The following is a 25954-nucleotide window of genomic DNA, read 5'->3' as shown; positions in this document are numbered from 1 at the left end:
AGAGGCCATTGGGGCACAGTTTGAACAATAGAAGATTTGGAAAAATGGCGTTTACTTCCTGATGGGGACTTATACCTGAAAGAAAATAATTCAATTACGGATACCGTATGAAAATAGAATAACAAAAAATTGGACTAATTATATACAAGTGATTGCCAACGTGGCAGATTTGGCTGTGCGTTTGGTTGGGGCGACATGCGCCTCATTCCTTCAATTCATGATGACTCGGGTGTTACTTGGGCAAGACACCTTCACAAAGCTGCACGCACATAATGAAAAACTTTTGGTTTACACATGTTTAAATTCGAGTGCATCCCAAATGATTCAAAATAGTATTGTTGCAATGGAGACATCATGTTTGTGAACCATCCTTTTTTTCAGAAAATTCTGCATACTAGAGCAGCAGCATTTGAAAAGACGGTCTATAGCTAAGTTCGGACATAAATGACATAAACATATAATCTAGGTGACAACAACAAAGTAAAATACGGATATCTTATATAAATATAACGAGTGACACATGAGTGATAGAAAAAGAATTATCGATCCATTTTATTCCTTATTTTTTCAAATATTTTTAAATACAGTTTAGTAATCAATGTTTGGAAATCATCTTATTTTTATACATTCATGCACATTTGTTCGTGGAAAATTAATTATAGTCCAAACAAAATAATAATATATATGAGACAATAAAATCACCAACAATTAACAGTAAACGTGATAAGGCAAACTTAAGACAGACTTAAGAGAGACTTAGGACGAACTTAAGACAAACTTCAGACAAACTTACGACAGACTTAAGTTATGATTTTGTCTTAAGTTTGTCTTAAGTTTGTCATAAGTTTGTCTTAAGTCTGTCTTAAGTTTGTCTGAAGTTTTTCTTAAGTTCGTCCTAAGTCTGTCTTAAGTCTGTCTTAAGTTTGCCTTAAGTCAAACTTAAGACAAAATCCTAACTTTACTACTACTAAATGCCTTCTGTGAATACCCAAAGTAGTAAGTTTAGGATTTTGTAGTTAGTTCTGCCCCAACATAATTACACTCCACATAATACTACTCAGTACCACATAATTTACCCCCACATAATTATGCTCAACTCCTTAGTGCATAAATGCACTCCACATAAATCCAGTCTATGTCACGTAGCAACATTCCACATAACTACACCTCACACCATGCCTCATAATATCACTCAACATAATTTTCACTCAACACCGCACACTTCCACGTCACATAAATTCAACTCTACACATTTCAATTCCACACCACATAATTCAACAACAAACTACATAATTCAAACCAAAAACACAATTACACAACACACCACATACATCCAATGTACACCACAAAATTCCACATCATGCTACAATATTTAACAGCACACATATAAGTAAACTCCACTACATAACACCCCACAACACAAAATACCATTTCAGATAATCTCATTCCAGGACACAAGATCCCACGCCACATAATTCCAGTACACTCAATACCACACAATTACTATCCACATAATTACACTGCACACCATGCCACATTATTTCACTACACAGATCCAATCCACACACACAATTCCACAACTAACAATTCCAACCCAAACCATATATGACTTGCATATATGCAAATGCATATATTGCAAAACCATATATTGCGAATGCTGGTTTACTTTCCAGTGCGCCCCAGCAGATCCTGTTCCTGGAGCTGCATTCCTTCTCCTGCCCCTGTCGGCTCTGTGCTGCATTGTCCCTTCTAAGAGGCTGTGGGGCCCCCACCCCCATCCTTGTTCCGGGCCTGGCTCTGACTGAAGAGAAACAATTTAACTTGTTACTTTGTTTCTCTTCAGTCCTGGGTCAGCGCGAGGAGCTCAGAGCAGGCTGCAGACTGCAGCTGCTTTAGAGGCTGCTTTAGAGGGAGAGAGGCTTGCTTTTGAGCAATCCTCTCTCTCACAGCTCTCTACCAAAGAGCTGAGGGGGCCCCCTCCATTCACTGCACCACAGGGGCCGCTGGGGAGTTTGTTATGCTCCTGCTTATGCGCACACCCTTTTGCGAGTGTATGTGTGCATGCTGTTCTGTGTGTGTCTTCGTGTGCACATAAAAAGACGAAGGTAAAGCTTGGATGAGATCCACATGTTCAAAGAGATATAGGTGGGTGGAGTTGATGACAGACATGAAGCTGAAAAAAATTGAAACAAATACGGAATATAATTGGATGCTGGAGGAGCGGCAAATCACTCCCCTAGTGCAGGTTCAGGTATATAAGGGCAGTCTGCCTCAAATTAAAGTATAGAGCATCCCAGCCATCGCTGCACACGTGTGGGTACCGTACAGACCTGTGGAGCTCCTGAGAGTGAGTATTATGTGTTTCAATCCTATAGGATGAGTTGGAACTCGGAGAGATTAGAAAGACAACTCCAGACAGGGAATGAGTTTCACCCTGAGAAAGAGATCTGGACAGGGCCGGACTGGGATCTGAAAGCAGCCCTGGCAAATTTCTCAAGACCACCCCGTCCCAAAAACATTTTTGGAAAACGACAGACCAAAATGGTGAATTTTACAGCACATTTTTCATTAGATATTCTATTGTATCAACTTTCAAAACACAGTAAATAGTAGATGATGACCTTATAGAGCACCAGGTTACCCACCCAGTCATATGTACCCATAGACATTCTTTCAGAGAGCACCAAAAATAGACACAAGGAGTGAATCAGAGAGAACAAAGTAAAAGTGAGACCAGCCTCCCACATGGTGTGTAGTGAGCAAGGGCAGTGAGCAACCACTACTAGGGGGAGTTTGGGGGTTTAAACTTGTCCCCAGTAAGACAATTTGAGAGACAGAAAGGCCAACACAAAGCATTTTTCAACACATTTTTCATTACATATTAGAGTGTATTACATTTTAAAGCATAGTAAATTGTCCCTCATGTTATCACACATTAAGCACTGACATGTGAGGTCACACATGAGCACACAGGCCACTGACTGAGGCCAGAATTCTGTGGAAATGTCACACATAAGCACCTAGGCACTGACCCAGGCCTGTTCCCACCACCAGGCCAGTAAGCAGGCAAAGATCACACATAAGCACCCAGGCCAGTAAGCATGGAAATGTTACCCAGGAGCCTCCAGCTCTAGGTCACTGAGGTCAGAAACTATGGAAATATCAGACATAATTAAGCACCCAAGGCAGAAAGCATGGAAACGTCACACATAAGCACCCAGGCTGCCGGAAGGAATGGAAATGTCTCAAATGGCACCCTGGCCAGAAAGCATGAACAATTAACACAAAGGCCCTGGCCTTGACATTGTGGTAAATAAATAAATAATACCCTATTTTTGGATGAATGAATGAATAACAGATAGCTCAATAAATAAGAGTCAAGATTCGAGGTAGTAGGAGTTTCTGCAGGTTTATTACAGCATAAGGACAGGATCAGGACAACCTGCATAGGAACAGAATGACAGGGCCCAGCAGGACAACTGGGACCCAGCAGGGGAAAAAGAGGCCCAGCAGCTGCTGGGGCTTGGTCTGGGATGAGCGCGCTAACATTCAACAACATAACATTGATATATATACATAGCGCAAACACATAGCATTACATTGCAGTAGGCGTAACAGTGGGTGGAGTAGAAGGCGTGACTCGTAACAGTCGCGAGAGATAACAGTAAAAAGAGGTGTAACTGGGAGTTTACTCAGACATGTGATGCAAAACGTAACAGAATATGTCATGAATGGGCGGAAACATTGGAGGGGGCTACCTAAGGAGCCGGGACCTCTAACCTAATGGTGCGCGAAAACTAGCAATGACGTGTTACTAGGAGAAGCTGGGGGCTGCGAACTCTGTGCTAGGAGCAGAGACTAGAGTCTGGAGGGTCGGAGCGACATGTACCTAAACCCTATCTGGTATCTAATGTTTAGGGAACATGTTGATATAAACTAGAAGTCATGAGGGGAAAAGCTAACTTGATTCTAAGACTGGACCATGCATTATTCTACATGTAGTGCGTGAAGAATATTAAATGACCATTAAATACAGTATTTCTCTAACGTGGAGCCGAGTAGGCTAGACAATGACGGAAACTATTGATGCAGTTCAGTAGCTTAGGAATGCAGAAGAGGAGGACTGAACTGATAGCAGGAACTATAACATACTTTTGGCAGACTCAGAGGCAGAGCCGGGGTGCACCGGGCACTGCAAGGCAGGAAGTAAGTGAAGGGTCGAGGATACAGGTGGGGGCTGTATCGCTCCTCAGCGAGGCTTTCAGGAGACAGGAGCTGAATCTGTGGTCCGGGCCCTTTTGAGGCCTAGAAACGGGGACTTTATAATTGAATAACGTGCACACTGAGAAACGTGGCAACATTACTTACATAGGCCTGATATTCGTAGTATTCACGAGGACTGGAAACTAACATACTAGAGGTGGACACAACTGTAATTGCGTCTTTAATCAGAAATGGGGAATAACATATGCATATTGGTCATGCACACATAGCACATGATGGATGAGGCGTAGAGACAAAGAACATGGCAAAATTTACTTTTCCACATTCCCTCCTTGTCACTACGTTTCCATCAGGAAACATCAATATTCATGATACCGTCTATCATTTCATACAGTACCATTTGCTCGTCTCGAATTGTCTTGGAACGGGATTTAGAACGGGGCTTGGGACTGGGAATACAAGAGGTAGCACACATGCTGCAAATCGCAGGGCCACATTGTATACAGAGGCAGCAGCTAAATATGATCGCTACTGCAATGCCTAGAAAGGACAGGACTTTCCATCCCCATGCGGAAATTATATTCCAGAACCAACCGGACCATGTCCAGGTGCCTGGATCTTGATGTAACAGATGGGCAATTTTATGGAGTCTGGTTATAGCTGAATAAACAGACGGCGCGTTATTTGGAATGAAAATGCAACAACTGGATCCGAGAATTCTACAGGCCCCGCCCCTATCGGCCAGTATGACGTCAAGGACGAGACGATTCTGTAAAACGACAATTCTCATAAAGGATTGCTCTTCAGTTAAGTTACCTAGAGCAGAGGCAGTCTCATCTACTACTGCTTCGAGGGTTCTGGTTAACCTACGAATTAGCTTACTATTTACAACTGTACCTAAATAAGGAAAAACACCTTTATCTATATCAATGAATTGCTCTGCGGCGGTTTCAGTATAATCGACAATCGGGAGATTTCTCTTGTGTCTAGTGTGTACTAAGAAAGAATTCCTATGATAGTCAGGTGGGGCTAGACAAACAGGTGGCAGTAGGAAAGCAATATAACAGGTTCCCTCCCAATCGAGGGGCAGACGGACATATGCAGTTTGACCACAAATAAAATAAGAATGACGTGAAGCTTTAGAAATAGATTTCCTACTGTCACTATACTGGATAACAGTAGTACATTCACTATGACCTATATGTACAGAACCATAACTACGGACACATAATTCGCCTTTGACTGGTAGTACTGAAATAGCGGGTGAGTCTGGAGTAGTATCAGACTGAACATTCAGGACCATGAAATTCGACGAATAATTTCCTAAATTATATACTTCATTTTCTAAATCTAAACCTGTTCTGTGGGGGAAACCTTGCTTGTCTGGGAAACATGTACTGTTAAGAAAAGACATATCTGTTGAGGACGACGTTAACGTGGACCATGCTCCACACGAACCATTGTGTGAGAATGGATAAGGAAACAGTGGCAGAACTCCCTTCGATGTCTGGAAAGGGGGGAGTCGACCACACACCCAACAATTAGTGGCATTGCTGGTCTGGTGTGAATAATGTAACATACGGATGAATGTGTTATTACGCATGGCGAGGCGGTATGAATATTCGTGAGGAGGCAGATCACTAAACGTGTGCTCTACTGTAGCATGAGCAGACATATTTACATGAGGAACTGGAAAACACAGATAGAAAGCATAGCTGGTGCAGGAAATCATTATGCTGAGAAATAATATGAAACTCAGAAAAACGATACATTGAAGTGAACTTCGACTGACTCTCTCACTATGGGGGTCTATTTTATACATGTCAGAAACAGTCTAACCGTTTCACCTAGGGGAGGACTTATACAATCAAACTGGCTGACTTATTAGACCTGAGCTTTAACTTATACTCCTGTTGCGGAGTTTTCTCTAACAAGGGAGGGGTTGTAACAAAGTCTGGTGCGGGACAGTCCTTTAAAACAATGTTCTGGCAATCCTTCGAATCCTGGGAAATGTTCTTGGCAATGTCTTTGAGGACTGGTTTTGGTCCTTGAAAAAGTTTTACATGAGAAAGGTGGACCCACCCCTTCCTGCCTTCTAACTTGACGGCAGTTCGGGTGGTCAAGAGGACCTGACGTGGCTCTTTCCAACGTGGTTCCAGCGGACTTGATCTGTCAAAGTTGCGGATCATCACCAACGACCCTGGAACGATCTCGTGCGGTGCCACCTCGGTATTGTCTGGAAATGCGGCGGTAACCTGTGAACGACATGAGTTGAGGGCAGACATCAAGGAAGCTAGGTAATCTGTCAGCATATTACATGAAACATCGGTAATACTTCGGGGTCTAGGAGTACCCCACATGTTAGGGGGGCGGCCGAAAACGACCTCATACGGGGACAGACCTGATCTGGAATGTGCGACCATACGCATGTAAAACAGAGCGACTGGCAAAGCTACTAACCAGTCCACACCCTTGTCTTTACATACTTTTGCTATACGGATTTTCAGAGTCTGATTATGCCTTTCGACTAGTCCAGCTGCTTCTGGATGGCGTACACAATGGAACTTCCACTGGTACCCTAACAAAAGGGAAACATGTTTCATGAGTTCAGATGAGAATGGCTGGCCGTTATCAGAATATACGACTCTAGGGAGTCCATATCTAGGGAAGAATTCACGAACCAACTGCTTGGCAGTGGTCGCGGCTGTGTAATCTGGGACTGGATATGCTTCTGTCCACCTGGACAAGGCACATACTACTACAAGGACATACTTGAAACCTCGACATCGCTCCATCTGAATATAATCCATCTGGAGGACCTCAAAAGGGTGGTCAGGGGGCTGGAAACCACCTTGTTCCACCGGGACACTTTTACCTGGATTAAACTGACAACATATCATACAGGTACGGACTTTCTGCTTGGCTGCAGCTCGTAAATGCTTGTTGAACCAAATGTTCTGGATACTGTCTAACATAGCTTTTTCTCCTAAATGTGCTGGACTATGTGCGGTATTGATAATGACTTGAACCATAGAATCGGGGAGAAACCATGTGGCTCTACCCTTCGTTAACCATCCTTGATCTGTCTGGACCCCTCCTTGTACAGACCATTTCTTGATTTCATCGGGAGTAGCATGTAACTGAATATCTATGACATCTTGTGTAGGGTCCTTAACTGTCATGCATGTAATCAGATCTGGAGTATGTGTCATGTTTACTGGAATGTCTGGTGTCTGTGCTGTAAGCTTGGCTGTGCGGTCTGCTAGATCATTACCTTGGGAAATAATGTCAGTAACTTTCGTATGTGCTTTGCACTTCATGATAGCAATAGATGTCGGTAAATGTATGGCATCTAACAGGGCTTGAATAAGGAGACCATGCTGAATCTTGGTTCCATGAGAAGTCATAAAACCTCTCTCCTGCCAGAGTACTCCGAAGTCGTGTACAACTCCGAATGCGTAACGTGAATCTGTGTAAACATTAACTTTCAGGTTCTTGGCGTGTATACAGGCTTGTGTCAGAGCGACTAGCTCTGCTGCTTGAGCGGACAGAGTATCAATACGGTGTGTTTCAATAACTTCAGTGTCAGTAGTCACTGCATACGCGGCGACTAGTTCTCCTGTACTAGTTCTCATACATGAACCATCCACATAAAGTGTCAGGTCAGGATCTGATAACGGAATATCTGTCAGGTCTTGTCTTGGTTTTGTCGTAATGTTAACTACCTCCACACAATCATGTGGGTCTGGATTTGAACTAACTGATGGTAATAGTGTAGCAGGGTTCAGGACGTTGCAGCGTCTAATTTCTATGTGTGGCTGGAACAGTGTCAATTCATAACCTGTTAAACGTGCAATTGTCAAGTGCTGAGTTTGTGTTCGGTTTAAAAGAACTTCTACTGAATGTGGGACTTGTACTGTCAGGGAATGTCCTAAAACTATGGAATCACTTTGTCTGATAGCTAGTGCTGTGGCTGCAACTGACTTGAGGCACGCAGGCAACGCCTGGGCGACTGGATCTAATGTGCTCGAAAAATAAGCACAGGGCTTGTATTGACCTGCTTGATCTTGTGTGAGAACAGATAATGCTGTACCTTCGCGTTCTGTAACGAAAAGTGTAAAAGGCTTACTGTAGTTCGGTGTAGCTAGAACTGGAGCTTGACATAGAGCTTTCTTTAACTCGTTAAAACTAAGTGTATGGTCAGATGTCCAAGGGAGGACAGTCGATACGGCTGCCTCCTGTGTCGTTAACTGTATCAGTGGCTTGGCTAGAAATGCATACTGGGGAATCCATTGTCTACAATAAGAAGTAAGGCCGATAAAAGCACGTACCTCCTTCTGGGTTCTGGGCTGGGGAAGACTCGCTATTAACTGGATACGGTCGGGTGTCAACTGCCTACCCCTCTTGGACAGCAAGTGTCCTAAGTATACCACTTGCTGGACACAGAATTGAAGCTTCGAAGGTGACACCTTGTGCCCCATTTCGGCTAGAAAATACAGAACTGTAAGTGATGCTCGCTCGCAAGCACGTTCAGAACGGGCTGTGATCAGTAGATCATCGACATACTGGAGCAGGGCAGTGTCAGTTGGCATGTGAATATTGTCTAGTTGTCTCTTGAGTGCTTGACTGTAAATACTAGGGCTTTCTGTGAAACCTTGAGGAGCGCGTGTAAACATATAGCTCCTTCCATTTAAACAGAATCCGAAAAGAAACTGGCTGTCTGGATGAATTGGAACACTAAAAAATGCATTCTTGAGGTCAATAACAGTGAAAAACATGGCTTCGGAATCAATGGCTGTTAACAGGGAAGAAATATCTGGGACAACTGGGTACTGAGGAATAATACATTTATTAAGCTCTCGTAAATCAATCACTAATCGATATACTGGGGGTGCATTTGGATCAGTACGTTTCATGACTGGAATGATCGGAGAATTGCATACATTGGAGTCAGTTTCTACAACTACTCCTTGAGCCATGAGCTCGTCAATAATTTTGGATAAGGCTGCTACAGCCTCAGGTGGCAATCTGTACTGTCTGATTCGGGGTAACACTACACCTGGCTTGAGAGTCACACGATAAGGTGTGATTTGCATGTAACCTACATCAGTTGGACCTTTCGCCCATAGATGCTGCGGAACATTAGACAATCTTGAATCAAAATCTCGTAACACATAGTGACCCTTAAAGTCACGTAGGAACAGACGTATTCCCTCTGGGGAACAGCAAATAACTGCACCTAATTCTTTCAATGTCTTAATGCCTAATAGATTTTCTGGACATGACTTAGTAAGTAACAGATCAGTAGTACGGGACAATGGACCTACTTCTAGAGTAACTGGCTTTGATATCTCATTAACTATGGGTTTTCCTGAAAATCCAAGGGAAACATTTCTTGAGCCTGAGAGCGGAGCCCCTGGAACTTCGGCGTGACTAATTGTGGTCCTACTTGCCCCTGTATCAATCAAGAACTTTCTGTCTTTCCCTAATACTTGGCTGTGAACATAGGGACCTTCTTGGTCTACAGGTATCTCGATGAGAGGCAAGCCTACCTCCCTCTCTAGGCTGTTTCATGAATATGACTGGTACTCTGGATACTCGGACTGTGCATACTGGTACATCTGCGATGTAACATGCTGTGTTGCAGCAATAGGCTGCGGTACTGTAACTGTCTGTTGTGCATTCTGTGGCTGAGGAATCTGTGAAACTTGTTCTTGTCTAGGCGGACGTGGTCTTTCTTTAGTCTTACCAGTAGCTATATTATGTTTCAGAACCGCACACTCGTTTATAAAATGACCTGGCTGTTTACAATAATTGCAGTTCCCTTTAACGGGAGCCGCAGGATGACTGGCTTGATTCGGACCCCTCTTCTGACTGTCTTGAGGAACAGATTGTGCAACTAGCACTTTCATTTTCGTGTCTTTCATACGTTTTCTCTCGTGTTCTTGCTCTTCTCTGATTCTATTCTGGTGATACTGGAGCATCTGGAGCATCTGGGACGGAGTATTTGCTTGCCAGGTGCTTTCGACTTTCAAAACTCGATTTTTAATTTGTGGACTTGAATTCTCGACTAATTTGGTAACGAAAAGATGAGGGTATGACTCACTACTTGTCTTGAGACCACTATTAATACTGAAACATTTCTCGAATCTAGAATAAAAATCACTAATGTCTTCTTCTTGTTTCTGTTTGCAGGCTGAGATTGCATCCCAGTCTTCTTTCCTAGTTGTCAATAATCTGGGTAAAACTTGAATCAATAATTCTGGTAATTCTTTACATTTATCTCCAAGACCGGTACCTGGTACTCGTGCCTTGTCTTCAGCTTCTAGAGCTGTCCAATCGATCTTTTTCTCTCCCACCTCCCATTCTTTTTCCTTTAACTTTTCATACACCCCTGCGGGTAGCAGGACTTTTAACATTTTAATGATATCTGGGTAAGTGTATTCTCCCATACGGAGCATGTCTTTTAATTCTCTATGGAACCCTGCTGGATCTTTGTCATGACAGGGAATTAATTTCTTCATCTCGAGAAGTTCCATCTTTGAAATCGGAGTGTATACAAACACTCGTTGCATATCGCCACCCGCCCCTTGGACTGGGTGGACCTCTCGTAGCGGATTCTGTCTGTCTATGTAGAATGGTTTACTTTCTGGGGGTGAGACATGAACAAAATGCGGGTTCAAAAACGTTCTATACTTGTGGCGCTGTTCTAGAATGACACTAATTAAATCGGTACCTAGACCTCTCCATCTGTACTGGAGTAACTCGTTCAGGATATCGTGTAACGGGCCTGGATCAGAATGTTGACCCTCATACAGAGTAATGAGGTGCTGGATCATATACATACCCACCAGTCGTTGCTCGGCTGGGGGCAGTTTTAGAAACATTTGTGCCACTATTTCGTCTGGAAAAGTGGTAGAATCAGTAATCCATCGGACTGCTGATCGGGCTAATTCTTGTTCATGCATGGTGTTTAACTCGCTATAACCGACTCGTGATTTCAGAATGTGATCGGTAGCTTGAAATACTTGTTCTAGAGAGCGAGGCTCTCGTTCTGGTGCTGGATGATGAAAAATAGACTTGGGTTCTAGACGTAAATGGCGATCTGGAAATCTGGATTTTCCTACATACGCTATTCTGGCGGGATTCTCGTCTTCCTCTTCAGGATCAGAGATACTTTCTTTCTCGCTTACTTGTGCTGCTTTACGCTGTTCGTGTAACCTTATTATTTCTTTACGAATTTTCCTGTACATACTTTCCATGGCACTAATGGTCTTGTGCTTACCCTCGGCTATATTATCACTCCACCTTGTTAAGATTCTCATTTCGGCGGGATCTTTAGACGGGTAATCTTGTTCTCTTATTAGACAATTGATCAGGAATTTTAATATCATGAGCTGAATCTCGGCTTTCCTTTGAGACATAATCTCGCCAATACTTTCTGGATCATCCCCTGTACGGATGAAACGATATATTCTGTCTAGATCTTCTTTCATATTCGGCAAGGTGACTAGATACTCGGTCACTCTCCTTACACGTACGGAATATAAAACCATATTATATTCGCCTGGAACTGGATCATAAACACATTCGTTAAGGGCTTGCCTAATTTCTGTAACAGACTTATTACTTTTAGGAGTACGCTGTGATGCTTGAGCATGTAATTCGAGTGCTGATAAACGCTTGTGTGGCGGCGGGGTTTGAGGAGGACCCCCTCCTGCGGCCCCTAGACTAGAATCGTCGACTGACATTCTTCGTGCTTGCAGGGTCGGTAATTGTAACGTGGGCTGAACTTGTATGACAGGCTGACCCGGGGGTACCGTAACAGGTACTCCGGTGTCTGGAGAAACGGGAAGTGCCTGATTTACAGGGACTGGTGGAGCGCGAACTGGATTTGCATATTCTGGGACTGTGTCGTCCAAATAGGACGAAATAAAAATATCAGCTGCTGTCGGTTTGTGACGTAGCTTGGTCGGAACTAATGGTGGCGGGAAATTACTGGGTGCCTCTGGGGTCGCTTTTGGCAAGCCTTCGGCAAGGAGAGGATACATACCCTTAATAAGGGCATGCCTCTGTCTGTCTGACTGTTCGGTTTTGACTTGTTCACCTATCTCGATTAATTCTCTTTCTTGGGCTCGTTCTTGGGATTCTCTACTTAACTCTGACTTTCTGACTTCCTTTTCCGTTCTTCTATGCGCTTCCTTACGCCATAACTCGATGGCATCTTTCTGTGACTGTCTGGCTTTCTTTTTCCATAATGCTTCTTCTACTCGCATGATACATTCGGCATCCCATGTACCCGATACGGGCCATCTATACTTTTCTTCTAACTGTTTGGTATACTCTACCCATAAATCTAGATACAATATGGCGCTTATGCCATGTTTCTGGTACATAAAGTGACCTGGACTGTCCCTAGGCGGAACAGGAACTGCTGCTTCCAGCAGACCCTTTCTAGTTTTTAACTGACGTAACTTGGAAAAGAGCGGCATTCTAAACTTGAATCGGAACACAATACAATACACGAAAAATAATAACAATTGGGAAAACAATTCAGGCATACCACGACATTGGAAATACATTGAACAACATTATAAATAACAATTCGAACAGAATACTACCTGAAAAACTGAAAACAGAAACAGAACAGAATTCTCGAGAACGGAACAGACTAGAATTACTGGATGCACTGCTATAACAGTACGGAACATACCGGTCCCATAAAGGGACACATCAAGACCCGTATCCACCTAGGTGAACACTTCGTTTGTGGGCTTGGGTACCACCAACCCACGGACCAGGAGTCAATTTAGACTGACCCTGTCTAGACACTACCCCAGCAATGGTACTCACCGGGCAGCACGGAACGGAAGGCCTCGGACGGGACTGGACTACGATGACGAACTTCGGACTTCGGACTTCAGTTACGGGTGGACCTCCGGATACCTCGGACCTTGGACTCTCGGCTTGGGCTCTGGTCGGGACTCGCCGCGTTCCTCCACCGTCTCGTTCGGATGCTGGACCGCCTCCTCCGTCTCCTCCGTGGGCCTGAGGGATACTTGAGCAGAAATATCTGCCACTGCGCAGAAGAGTTCCGTCACGACTGCAGAGGGTCAGGGGGTCGGCGTGGCTTCACCGACGCGTGGGGAAAGGGCAAGTCCCTGTTCGGGCGCCATTATGTGGTAAATAAATAAATAATACCCTATTTTTGGATGAATGAATGAATAACAGATAGCTCAATAAATAAGAGTCAAGATTCGAGGTAGTAGGAGTTTCTGCAGGTTTATTACAGCATAAGGACAGGATCAGGACAACCTGCATAGGAACAGAATGACAGGGCCCAGCAGGACAACTGGGACCCAGCAGGGGAAAAAGAGGCCCAGCAGCTGCTGGGGCTTGGTCTGGGATGAGCGCGCTAACATTCAACAACATAACATTGATATATATACATAGCGCAAACACATAGCATTACATTGCAGTAGGCGTAACAGTGGGTGGAGTAGAAGGCGTGACTCGTAACAGTCGCGAGAGATAACAGTAAAAAGAGGTGTAACTGGGAGTTTACTCAGACATGTGATGCAAAACGTAACAGAATATGTCATGAATGGGCGGAAACATTGGAGGGGGCTACCTAAGGAGCCGGGACCTCTAACCTAATGGTGCGCGAAAACTAGCAATGACGTGTTACTAGGAGAAGCTGGGGGCTGCGAACTCTGTGCTAGGAGCAGAGACTAGAGTCTGGAGGGTCGGAGCGACATGTACCTAAACCCTATCTGGTATCTAATGTTTAGGGAACATGTTGATATAAACTAGAAGTCATGAGGGGAAAAGCTAACTTGATTCTAAGACTGGACCATGCATTATTCTACATGTAGTGCGTGAAGAATATTAAATGACCATTAAATACAGTATTTCTCTAACGTGGAGCCGAGTAGGCTAGACAATGACGGAAACTATTGATGCAGTTCAGTAGCTTAGGAATGCAGAAGAGGAGGACTGAACTGATAGCAGGAACTATAACATACTTTTGGCAGACTCAGAGGCAGAGCCGGGGTGCACCGGGCACTGCAAGGCAGGAAGTAAGTGAAGGGTCGAGGATACAGGTGGGGGCTGTATCGCTCCTCAGCGAGGCTTTCAGGAGACAGGAGCTGAATCTGTGGTCCGGGCCCTTTTGAGGCCTAGAAACGGGGACTTTATAATTGAATAACGTGCACACTGAGAAACGTGGCAACATTACTTACATAGGCCTGATATTCGTAGTATTCACGAGGACTGGAAACTAACATACTAGAGGTGGACACAACTGTAATTGCGTCTTTAATCAGAAATGGGGAATAACATATGCATATTGGTCATGCACACATAGCACATGATGGATGAGGCGTAGGGACACAGAACATGGCAAAATTTACTTTTCCACAACATGACAAATCTTTAAATAGCCTACTTGAGTGGGTGGCACAATAAGTGTTGCAGGCCCACTAGCAGCATTTAATGTACAGTCCCTGGGTACATGTAGAACCACATTTCTAGGGACTTACAAGTAAATTAAAATTGCCAGTTCGGTGTAAGCCAATTTTACCATGTTTGAGAGGAAAGAGCGGAAGCACTTTAGCACTGGGTAGTGGAGGTAAAGTGCACTGAGCCCTAAGAGCCAACAAAAATGGCCTTTTTGATGTAATAAAGCAGATGATACCAGATTTTAATTAGGAGGAATCTGAGGCCAACAGGGACTCATCTAACCTTGTCTCAGCAGTTACCACCTCCTAAAATGGCCCTGAAACCGCTGCTGCATTATTTATCCAGCACTGAGATTTTTTTTCCGCACGGAGTGAGGAGACAGTGAGAAGGAGCAGATGCAGCAGTACAGCTCACTAGTGAGTAAGTCATGGCTGCCAAGGTTTCGGATTGCTATGTGTGACATTTTCATAATTTCTGTGGAATTATGAGTGACATTTCAACGACTATGAGTGATACACTCTCGCGAGCAAAATCAAACAATGGAGACCAAGAAAACATATTAATATGAGAAATTACACTCATTTGAGCAACAAGAAACTCTAAGACGATCTTGAAACTGCTTTAAACAACCAGAAATGAAAAGGCACTAACAATTGACAAATAGTCTGTCCAGGCTCTGTCGGATATAAGATCTGACCAAGCAGGCTGAGAGGGATGTATGACGTTACAACGCATACTTTTACAACGCCTACCTTTACATCGCAAGTTTTACAACGCATACCTTTACAACGCATAGTGCTTTTAGGCGCTGGATAGTGAATATTTTCATTTACTATTCCAACTCCAGTCCCCGTGGATAGTAGGGAAGGTGTTGGATAGTACATTAAACCTATTCCCTATCCTAGAGCGCCCCCCAGCGCAATGCGTTGTAATAGTTTGCGTTGTAAAAGGTGTGTCGTAAAGGCACTGCGTGGTAAAAGTTGCATTGTAAAGGATGTATACCGGCTGAGAGGTACCAGCGAGAATCTCAGCTGCTAATTATAATTACATTACTTAGTCAGTTTGCTACAGGGTTAGTCAGGCTGTAATAATATTTTAGTCCTTTAGTGCTAATAAATAATTTTGTAATGACTGCACTCACTGTGTCAGCCGAGTGGAGGTCTGGGGCACTAGCGCGTCCTGAGAGCAGTGTACAGACTTAGGCAGAGAAGTTACACTGTAATGAAATATAATATACTGTTGGTTAGAAAGTTGTACATCACCTGAGCAGAATTAAACGGAAAGCAGGAAATGTCTGCCTCTTACGTATACCTCAATGACATGAGGCAATAGTAAATAACATGGATCATGCTCAGAGCTGAGCCGCGCTGCTCTGTGCAGCCTCAGAGAGCAATGAGCAGAGGGGAGCTGTAACATGGTGACAGTCAGGCAGGAAGTGACGCTCTAAATTGAATATATAACAGATGCAGCCAGGTCCTGTATTAGTTATATTTACCTCGCGCCAGGCTGTGAAACTTCGTGTTACCGTCAGTGGAGGCTGGGGCAAAAATAGATGCAGGGCTCGGCTGAACCGCCCGGAACAGGCCCAAAACAAAAAAAAATGTGTTGCCGCCTATTTGAGATACCGGCATTTGTAACAGATGGAGCGCGCACTGGCTACTTAAATGCACAGCTCCTTGGTGTGAGGCGCCTTGCAGGAGTCACAATCAATTAATCCACGCATCACTGCGTCTGACCAGGCAGCCTCTGTCCACGTGGGACCGACTAAGAAAGCTGAGAGGCACCAGCACAGATGTCAGTTGCTGCCTTTTAACCAATATTTGACTAACATTTCCGCGGCACCAGCTGAGAGCACAGGTGAGAGTTACAGAATCAGGCTGACTGTAAAAGGAAGCATTTACAACAAGGCAATCAGAATTCACACACACCTTTTAACGCGGCCAGACTGTGCTTACATGACTTCAGCATCGCGATGGGAAGCATTCGAATCTGTAGGGACTACTGATATTTCATGAAGAAAAAAACACACAGAAGTTGTAAACGTTGATTCTCTTAAGCTCTGCAGAAGCGGGCTGTGCCTATCAACCCTTCAAATTTCAGATCACCTAAAAACCTTCAGCAGGGCCACCTGTTTAAAAAGTAAATGGTTACTGTAAAAAAACAAAATATTAATGACTTCACTATTGTTTAATGGTGCACAACAGTAGCATAAACTTTGCACCCTCTTCACTCTATGCCCGTGCTATAATGAAAAATGAGTTGTATGCACAGTCTGATGCCAGCACAGTACATGACTCAAGATTGTTTACAGTGAGGCAGGTAATATGTACATGCCTATCGTGATACTAAGTATATCAACTTTGAAACAAAAGCAAGATTAGTTGGAACTGCCAGGATTTGAGACTGGGACCTACGGGTTAAACATAGATCTCTGCTGCGAACACCTAACCTGCTGTGCTACCTCACTACCTCACTAGCTTCTAGGACTGCTCATCCAACCGAGAGCCAAGGCTCTCATCAGCACCCAACCAATCCCAGCAATGGAGCTATAAAACAGAACCCAAAGCAAACAGAGATCAGGCCTGTGCTAATAGTTGAACATGTTTATATCACTATAAATTTCCTCAAAAAATGTTGCCAAAGCCTGGACAGTTGAAGCACCCAGGCAGTGTATCAATCCTGAACCAGGTATTTATAATCTGAGTGGCAACGAATTCAAGCAGCCAACAGTAAAGCATTGAACTGTAGTTACACCTCTGTGAGTAATGCTTTCATCCACTTCTCTTGCCTATTTCTGATGGATATAATAGTGGTTCATAATAACAAGCCCATTAGTCTGTGCAGAGACAATCAAGATTTATTACAAGCAGTAGGCAGCTGTAACAGAGAGAACATTAAAAAAAACTATTCAATAAAGGTAATTCAACATAAATTAAAATTATTTTAAAAAGGAATCCTGGCTGCACCCTTGTAATGTGTGCACTTAAATTGTTGCACTAGAGGACGCTGTTGAGCTGGTGAAGATAATGGGGATAGAAGAACTTCATTGGCGACGATGCATAAGCACTCAGTTTAATTGAATAAATCGTCGCCCTGGGTATGTTTCCCACCAGACCAACAAGCATCTGCCTGCAGGACCCAACCGACTCCTGCGGAGTTAGAAATGTACTAAACAGAGCGGTGACAGCCGGTCTGAGCACAGGTCATTTCTACAACTATGAAACTGGTGTTATTCTCACAGAGGCAGCCGCCCCGAAACACAGAACAAAGACCTGATCTAGGGGACAGCAGGATCCGGCTCAGGCGAAATATTTGCGTTTTATCTTTCAAGCACACGTAAACAAGGGTTAGTGTTGGATTAAGGATTTCGGTGTTTTTCTGATGGCAATAGTTATAATTGTAGCTGGCGTTTTAGGACACAGTAATCTCCTGTGTGTTAGCAAATTTGGTACCTATTTCAGCGGAATTATGAGGGGCATTTCAATGACTATGAGTGACACTTTCTCGCGAGCAAAATGAAGCAATGAAGACCGGGGAAACATATAAATAAATTAATTTTCACCCATTTGAGCAACATGAAACTCCAAGAAAATCTGAAAACTGCAGCAAAGCACCAGAAATCATTGCCAGCCTATTGCCCCATACCTGCCAGCAATGAAATGAAATGAAATGAAAAGAGCATTTGTATAGCGCCATAGCTACCTTGAGGCGTCCTAGCACTGCAGACACGTGCGTGTTTTAAGGAGTCATAGTCTGGTTTGTTGAACAGCAGGGTTTTTAGCTTTTTAGCTTTTAGGGCAGAAGATTGTGCTCTGAACGCAGATGAAGGGTGAGAGAGTTCCAGAGCTTGGCCGAGTTGTGAGAGAATGTATGGCCTCCACATCTGGCTCTTTTGATCCCGGGTACTGTGACGAGGAAGGAGGAAGCTGATCTAAGCTGTCTGTTGTGGTGGTAGGGGGTGAGCATAGAGTGATTGATGATGGCACCCGTTTTCCAGAAAGCTCGGTGGGTGATGCACAGGCCCTTGAATACTACTCTTTCCCTGATCGGGAGCCAATGTAGTGTTTTGAGTTCGGTTTTGACAGGGATGCGATGAGGGATCTGGAGGAGGGTTCGTGCTGCACAGTTCTGGATGACCTGGAGCTTGTTCAGGGTGGACTGGGGGCCCCTAGGTCGAAGGCATTCCCAAAGTCCAGCCGGGACAGAATGAGACCCTGGATCATGCTCTGTCTGCCCTTAAATGTTCGTAGGGGAAGGATTTTCAGATGAGTCTCTGTACTAAACAGATACCAAAGCAGATGGCTGAAAGTTTGGCAGCTTGGTGATTAAAGTTGAAAGACTTCTCCAGCCAGATGCCGAGGCTCTTAACTGTGCCCTTGGGTACGGGGGGAGGTCCAAGACACAGCAGCCAGAGGGGTTAATCGTGGGTTTGGGGTGGTTACCTAGCAGCATCAGCTCGGTCTTGTCTCCGTTTAGTTTGAGACGTGTAAGCAATCAATCAGAGGAACATCAGGACTCCAGGGCCTCTCTCTGTCCATGTGACGTGGGACCCCCAGATGTGTGAGGCTCCAACATGAACAAGACAAGTTACCGAGGGATCCAGTAATCTCAGCCGCCTGTCACGGTGTCAGCGAGCTGACTCACGCACGGACAGGCTGAGCACCATTCTCCATGATCCTCACAGGCGCAATATTCTCCCATACAACATTGCCAAAGCTGTTGGAAACCTGTTAAAATGACCCCCATGTACATTTGAGAAATAAACAGTATACTTAAGGTGGGAAGAATGTAAACACACACGCTTGTCACAGCCGAGGACTCTACAAGCAGCCACGCCTGCAGCCACGCTAACGCAGGACTTCGGAGTGAGTTTACCACGTCATGACCGGACTGGCACCCCACTGGCTGCAGGCAGCTGCCAATCATGGGCCTGCCATATGGAGAGCAAATTAACATATAATGCGTCCTGGCAATGAAAACATGGCAGAAATGCAAACTGGTGACGCGTCAGCAGGCAAGGAAGCCTGTTTGTTATCATAGTAACAAAGTACAGGGGCTCAGTCTAATCCAGTGTTTCATGTTCAGATGTTGGCACACATTTGTAAGAATTATTCTGTGCGCTGTGACTCGAGACAAGCTGTCTTTGCTTGTTTTCTATGGCCAGACATGGGTGTTGTGCGCAGAGAATCTACTTGCAGGCAAACGGCTGTCTCCGCCCCAGTCTTACAGGACTGGTCCTTTGCACGCACAAGACCGACGGCCGTCTCTGCCCCAGTCTTACAGGACTGGTCCTTTGCACGCACAAGACCGACGGCCGTCTCTGCCCCAGTCCTACAGGACTGGTCATTTGCACGCACAAGACCGACGGCCGTCTCTGCCCCAGTCTTACAGGACTGGTCCTTTGCACGCACAAGACCGACGGCCGTCTCCGCCCCAGTCTTACAGGACTGGTCCTTTGCACGCACAAGACCGACGGCCGTCTCCGCCCCAGTCTTACAGGACTGGTCCTTTGCACGCACAGGACCGACGGCCGTCTCCGCCCCAGTCTTACAGGACTGGTCCTTTGCACGCACAGGACCGACGGCCGTCTCCGCCCCAGTCTTACAGGACTGGTCCTTTGCACGCACAAGACCGACGGCCGTCTCCGCCCCAGTCTTACAGGACTGGTCCTTTGCACACACAAGACCGACGGCCGTCTCCGCCCCAGTCCTACAGGACTGGTCCTTTGCACGCACAAGACCGACGGCCGTCTCCGCCCCAGTCTTACAGGACTGGACCGAAGCGCTACAAAGGAGCCTTCGCAGGAGTGATTGCACTGCACTGACTCGGTCTCTGCCACTTGCAAACCGGCGACGCCTCAGCAGGCAACGAGCCTGTTTGTCATCATAGTCCAGCGAAGGGGGTGAAATCAGGAGCAGGTCCCTCGATACACACTAGTGACTGATTTAATGCAATGGTTTTTTAATGAGCTGCAGGCGATGAGAAATGTGCAAAATAAACGGCCTCCTTTCTTAAGTCACTGAAACAACTGCATTTAGTTTCACATTTATGTCCCGCTTAATTCCAACAAACGATGTTTTAAATCGATCTGCGTACAAACACATGGCAATTGTTTTTCAGGAATATGTATTTCTAGATATTTACCAACGCGTTTTAGAGCATCAAAGTGAGGGATTCCGGGATATCTGTAGTATGGCTTACTCAAAGCTTATCTTCATATTCACATGTTCGCATGATTTATTCCGATGTCCACTTGCCGGGCGGGACAGCTCACTATCCCAGCAGTGCAGTACTGGTCAGTACTGGTCTTTTACAGGCGCGAGAGCAGGCAGAGGTGGAGGGGCCCAGCTGAAGTCTGCTCAAATGCTTGAAGCCACAAAGACTGACTGCCCTGTTCTCTTCTGAAAACTTGCATAGTGAGCAAGCTGCTATTCATCCGGCAAGCAGGAGAACCGGCCCCATCTGCTGTGAGAATGCAGAGAGACCGAACCAGAGCAGCGCATCACCAGAGAGGCAGTTTTGATGCTACAAAGAAACCTAGGCATTTGGGTCTTTTGTGTATGTTAAGGTTCCCTGCGAGACTCAGACTAGTGAATGGAGAACCTTCACATTTCTTCCCCTGAACTAGTATGGAACTGGGCCTAAGGCAAGGAACATTGTGAGAGAAGTGGCGGGAGCCTGAGCTCCCATGGAAGATGCTCAGCGACTCGTACAAGGGCATCCAACACAGCTCCGGAGACGAGAACAGACTCGTCCATGGAACTTACTGGGTTGAATGTAGGATGGTACCCTGAGAATGCAGTCTGGGAAGTCGAAGTAACTGTACGCCTGTTGGAGGTCTTGCAAATACGATTTAGGAAGGGGTGTGCGGAGCTCACAGCCTGGCATGCCAGCACATATTTCTCCCAAGTGCATTCTGGTAAATGCAGGGCATGATAACACTCACTCTAGTTGAAACAGAAAGTCTTTGCAGTATTTACCATTGTTGGTGCAGCCAGTGCTGTGTATCCCGGGACACGTCATTCCACAGAGAATAGCACATAAGTCTTTGGGGGTGCTTGCAAATGCTGCTCAGTCTCTTCTCAGGTTTCTGTGCTGCTTCTGAACCCCACTCACAGTGTATTCAAGCTACTCCTTGAATGTCAGTGGGAGCACTGCACATGGCGGGGAGCCATAGGCACCCAAGATGCAAAGCATGCATGTGACTCCAAAATGTGGGAGTGGACATATGAGTTATTCATGGTATGGAAACAGAAAGGTTTTGAAAATATGAATGATAATATTGTTTAAAACCCCTTGTGCCTGAATGAGAGTCAAAGCAACAATTTGAGATTGATTTGGGTTGTCCAGGAGTACAACGATGAACATGAACAATACAGACCTATTCTGGACCGCACAGTTAGTGTGGAAGCTGATTTAGGCAACACTCACAGGCTGCCTGCCTGAGCTGATCTCAGTTTAATGCTCCTTCCCTCCCTTTCAAACTGCTTCACCCCACCCAACAACAATACAACCAATTCAATGCATTAAAACCTTTCAGCAAACCACCAGCCATGCACTTGCTCCACACTGACAACCCTATTCCAGCTTCCCTGTCCCTGTCCTGAGACTTCAAGCACCTTCCAACTGTCCTCGAATGAAAAAAGGGCAAGGGTGGGCGCACCCAAAAATCCACCCCTTACTAAGGTTATCAGCCACCTATTTCACCTAATAACAACACCCCAACCCATCCCTAGCATGCGGCCCTCACCCCCTCCTCTCTGAGGCAGCATCAGCAGAGTGAGTGGGTGTTATTTACCTCTCTGAGGCAGCATCAGTAGAGTGAGTGGGTGTTATTTACCTCTCTGTGGCAGCATCAGCAGGGTGAGTGGGGGTTATTTACCTCTGTGAGGCAGCATCAGCAGAGTGAGTGGGTGTTATTTACCTCTGTGAGGCAGCATCAGCAGAGTGAGGGGGTGTTATTTACCTCTCTGAGGCAGCATCAGCAGAGTGAGTGGGTGTTATTTACCTCTCTGAGGCAGCATCAGCAGAGTGAGTGGGTGCTATTTACCTCTCTGTGGCAGCATCAGCAGGGTGAGTGGGAGTTATTTACCTCTCTGAGGCAGCATCAGCAGGGTGAGTGGGTGTTATTTACCTCTCTGAGGCAGCATCAGCAGGGTGAGTGGGAGTTATTTACCTCTCTGAGGCAGCATCAGCAGGGTGAGTGGGAGTTATTTACCTCTCTGAGGCAGCATCAGCAGAGTGAGTGGGTGTTATTTACCTCTGTGAGGCAGCATCAGCAGAGTGAGTGGGTGTTATTTACCTCTCTGAGGCAGCATCAGCAGAGTGAGTGGGTGTTATTTACCTCTCTGAGGCAGCATCAGCAGAGTGAGTGGGTGTTATTTACCTCTCTGAGGCAGCATCAGCAGGGTGAGTGGGAGTTATTTACCTCTCTGAGGCAGCATCAGCAGAGTGAGTGGGTGTTATTTACCTCTCTGAGGCAGCATCAGCAGAGTGAGTGGGTGTTATTTACCTCTCTGAGGCAGCATCAGCAGGGTGAGTGGGAGTTATGTACCTCTCTGAGGTAGCATCAGCAGGGTGAGTGGGAGTTATTTACCTCTCTGAGGCAGCATCAGCAGAGTGAGTGGGTGTTATTTACCTCTGTGAGGCAGCATCAGCAGAGTGAGTGGGTGTTATTTACCTCTGTGAGGCAGTATCAGCAGAGTGAGTGGGAGGTATTTACCTCTCTGAGGCAGCATCAGCAGGGTGAGTGGGTGTTATTTACCTCTGTGAGGCAGCATCAGCAGAGTGAGTGGGAGGTATTTACCTCTCTGAGGCAGCATAAGCAGAGTGAGTGGGAGTTATTTACCTCTCTGAGGCAGCATAAGCAGAGTGAGTGGGTGTTATTCACCTATTTGAAGGAGTGAAAGAAGAGTTAGTATGGTTTATGCTCCTCTTCGATTAAGCAACAGAAGTTTTCTGGACTGTGCAGGAGATTTCCACAAAGTGAGCAGAGGCGGCAGGGCAATGCAGAGAGCAGGAGAATAGGTCACTGACATTTAACTCTCTGAGAATGATATGCTAGCAGGAGGACTCAAGACTACAGCAGAGTCATATCTCAGCATATGGTGAACAGATGTGTAAATTAGGTGTAATTCACAAAGATTTCTGAGCCCAGCCTAGTGATGCAAGAGTGAGTTAGATGTATGCAATATATTATATGGCTGAGTATTTAGTTAACACAATTTATGCAGTATTTATGTTCAGTATATGAGCCTATATGTAATATAATGCATGACTGAAGCAGATTTACATTTTGATTTAAATGTTCAACACATGGACACACCTTAGACAGGGTCAGAGAGGTGGTCATTTAAAGACCACACAATCCAACTTTGGTTTTCCTCACAAAACAAATATAAAGTGTACACACCTTTTAGAGGTGTAATGTATAAATAACTATACTGACCTCCCATAAAATGATTAATGAGCTTACAATGAATGTACAGATTATTTTATTGCAAATATGTATTACTACTATTACAATCATAGTAGCAGGGACAACAATGCATCTAAATAGAGTGACGTAGGTAAATAATAGATTTGAGGAGGGGGCTAACAAATAAGAACCTCACTTCCATAAGTGTCAGTGCACAACCATCACACATTTCTAATAATTTACCCCTACTAGCAGCTACGTACACATAGCTAATGCCTGCCTCATACTCCCTCAACTTACACCTAACAAACACCCACCTGCTTTCCCTTGCACCTACACACGTCAAAGTTACCAAGTAGCCCTAGATGTGTGTAGTGTGCGTTGGAGTCTCTGCTTCATGCCTGACACATTTGCAGTATTAGAAATGCAGTCACGCTGGACCCATGTAACACTTGGCTCCATTTTTGTTGCTCACGGTCCATGGGGAGACAAGGGCAGTCACCCACCAAAGACTAGAATTGGTGAGGCTCATCTCACACAGAGCATGTCCCGCAGCACTGTTCACTCACCATCACCTGATGTGTCCAGGTCAATAGAAGTGTGCAAAGGCAGGAGAGGAGAAGTGTGCATCTTTACATCAAGGATAACCAAAATCATTCAATCTATGACCTCACTAATCAAGAATGGCTAAGGAACAGGAACAAACTATGACATTCGCACTGACATTGACAAAGTGCGTCCTCTCTTTCAGATCTTCAGATGTGGGGGAATATTGTGTTCCTGCTTCTTGCCCTGAGGGCGTCCGCATACTGCCCTGACTGTGGTGAGTGCTTTTTGTCTGACAGGTTAATGACACTATCTGATGATTTGTACATGTACAGCTTTTAACGCAAGAGAACTCCCCAATTAAAGTGATGACCTAATGTTTGTATGTATGTATGTATTGTGAGTATTGTGTAGCCCTGGGCGTGGTTCGCGTAGTAGAACTACGCGTAGCTAAGCGAAGTGCACTTCGCACTACGCGAGCTACATGTAGCACTACGTGAACTGCGTAGTACCCTGTTCGCACTGTGCAATATGCCGTTTTCAATGATTGCACAGTGCGGACAAGCATCCGGCACTGTGCAATCATTGAAAACGACATCTTGCACAGTGCAAGCTGTAGTTTTCTGCCGCTCGAGGAGATTTTTACTCGAGCGGCAGCTTTCTCAACGCGGACCGGTAGTTTCTCATTGCGAGCATAGCGCGACCACTTGTAATTTAGAAACCTGACCTTCCCGCGTTGAGAATCTCGCCGGGAGGTTTATTGTCCACGCTCGCGATGAGCAACTTGATGTTGCTGATTGCGAACGAGGAAAAAGTCTCGCCAGGATGTCATTTTGCTTGCTCGCGGTCGCCAAATTAACATTGAATACCGTGAGCAAGCAAAAAATGACTGCTGCACTACGCTACGCGTGTTTGCACTGTGCTACGTGCAGTACGCATAGTGCGAAGTTGTGCAAACTTCGCAAACTTCGCAAGCGTAGCCTAGTGCTTTGCCCAGGGTTAGTGTTGTGCGGCAAAAGCATTTGTTGCCTCACATCCTCTCCAGGGCACTAGGAAGGATCAGGAAGAGTGTTCAATGACTCTAGGACAGAGGAGCACAAATGCTGGTGTGACATAATATTGCATAACAGCATTATGACATAACATATTACATACCACATCACAGAACATTTTTACATTATATCTTAATGACATGATATAACTTCCAGTACATCTATATACATAGATATTTATATACATATTCACTAAACATAAAGGTTAAAGTGACAGATTAGTTAGGTCAATGGTTTGCGGCACAACCATGCA

This window comes from Lissotriton helveticus, chromosome 4_2 (assembly GCF_964261635.1).
Source record: "Lissotriton helveticus chromosome 4_2, aLisHel1.1, whole genome shotgun sequence".
NCBI lineage: Eukaryota > Metazoa > Chordata > Amphibia > Caudata > Salamandridae > Lissotriton > Lissotriton helveticus.
The sequence above is the reverse complement of the archived record's forward strand: the minus strand, read 5'-3'. Positions refer to the sequence as shown.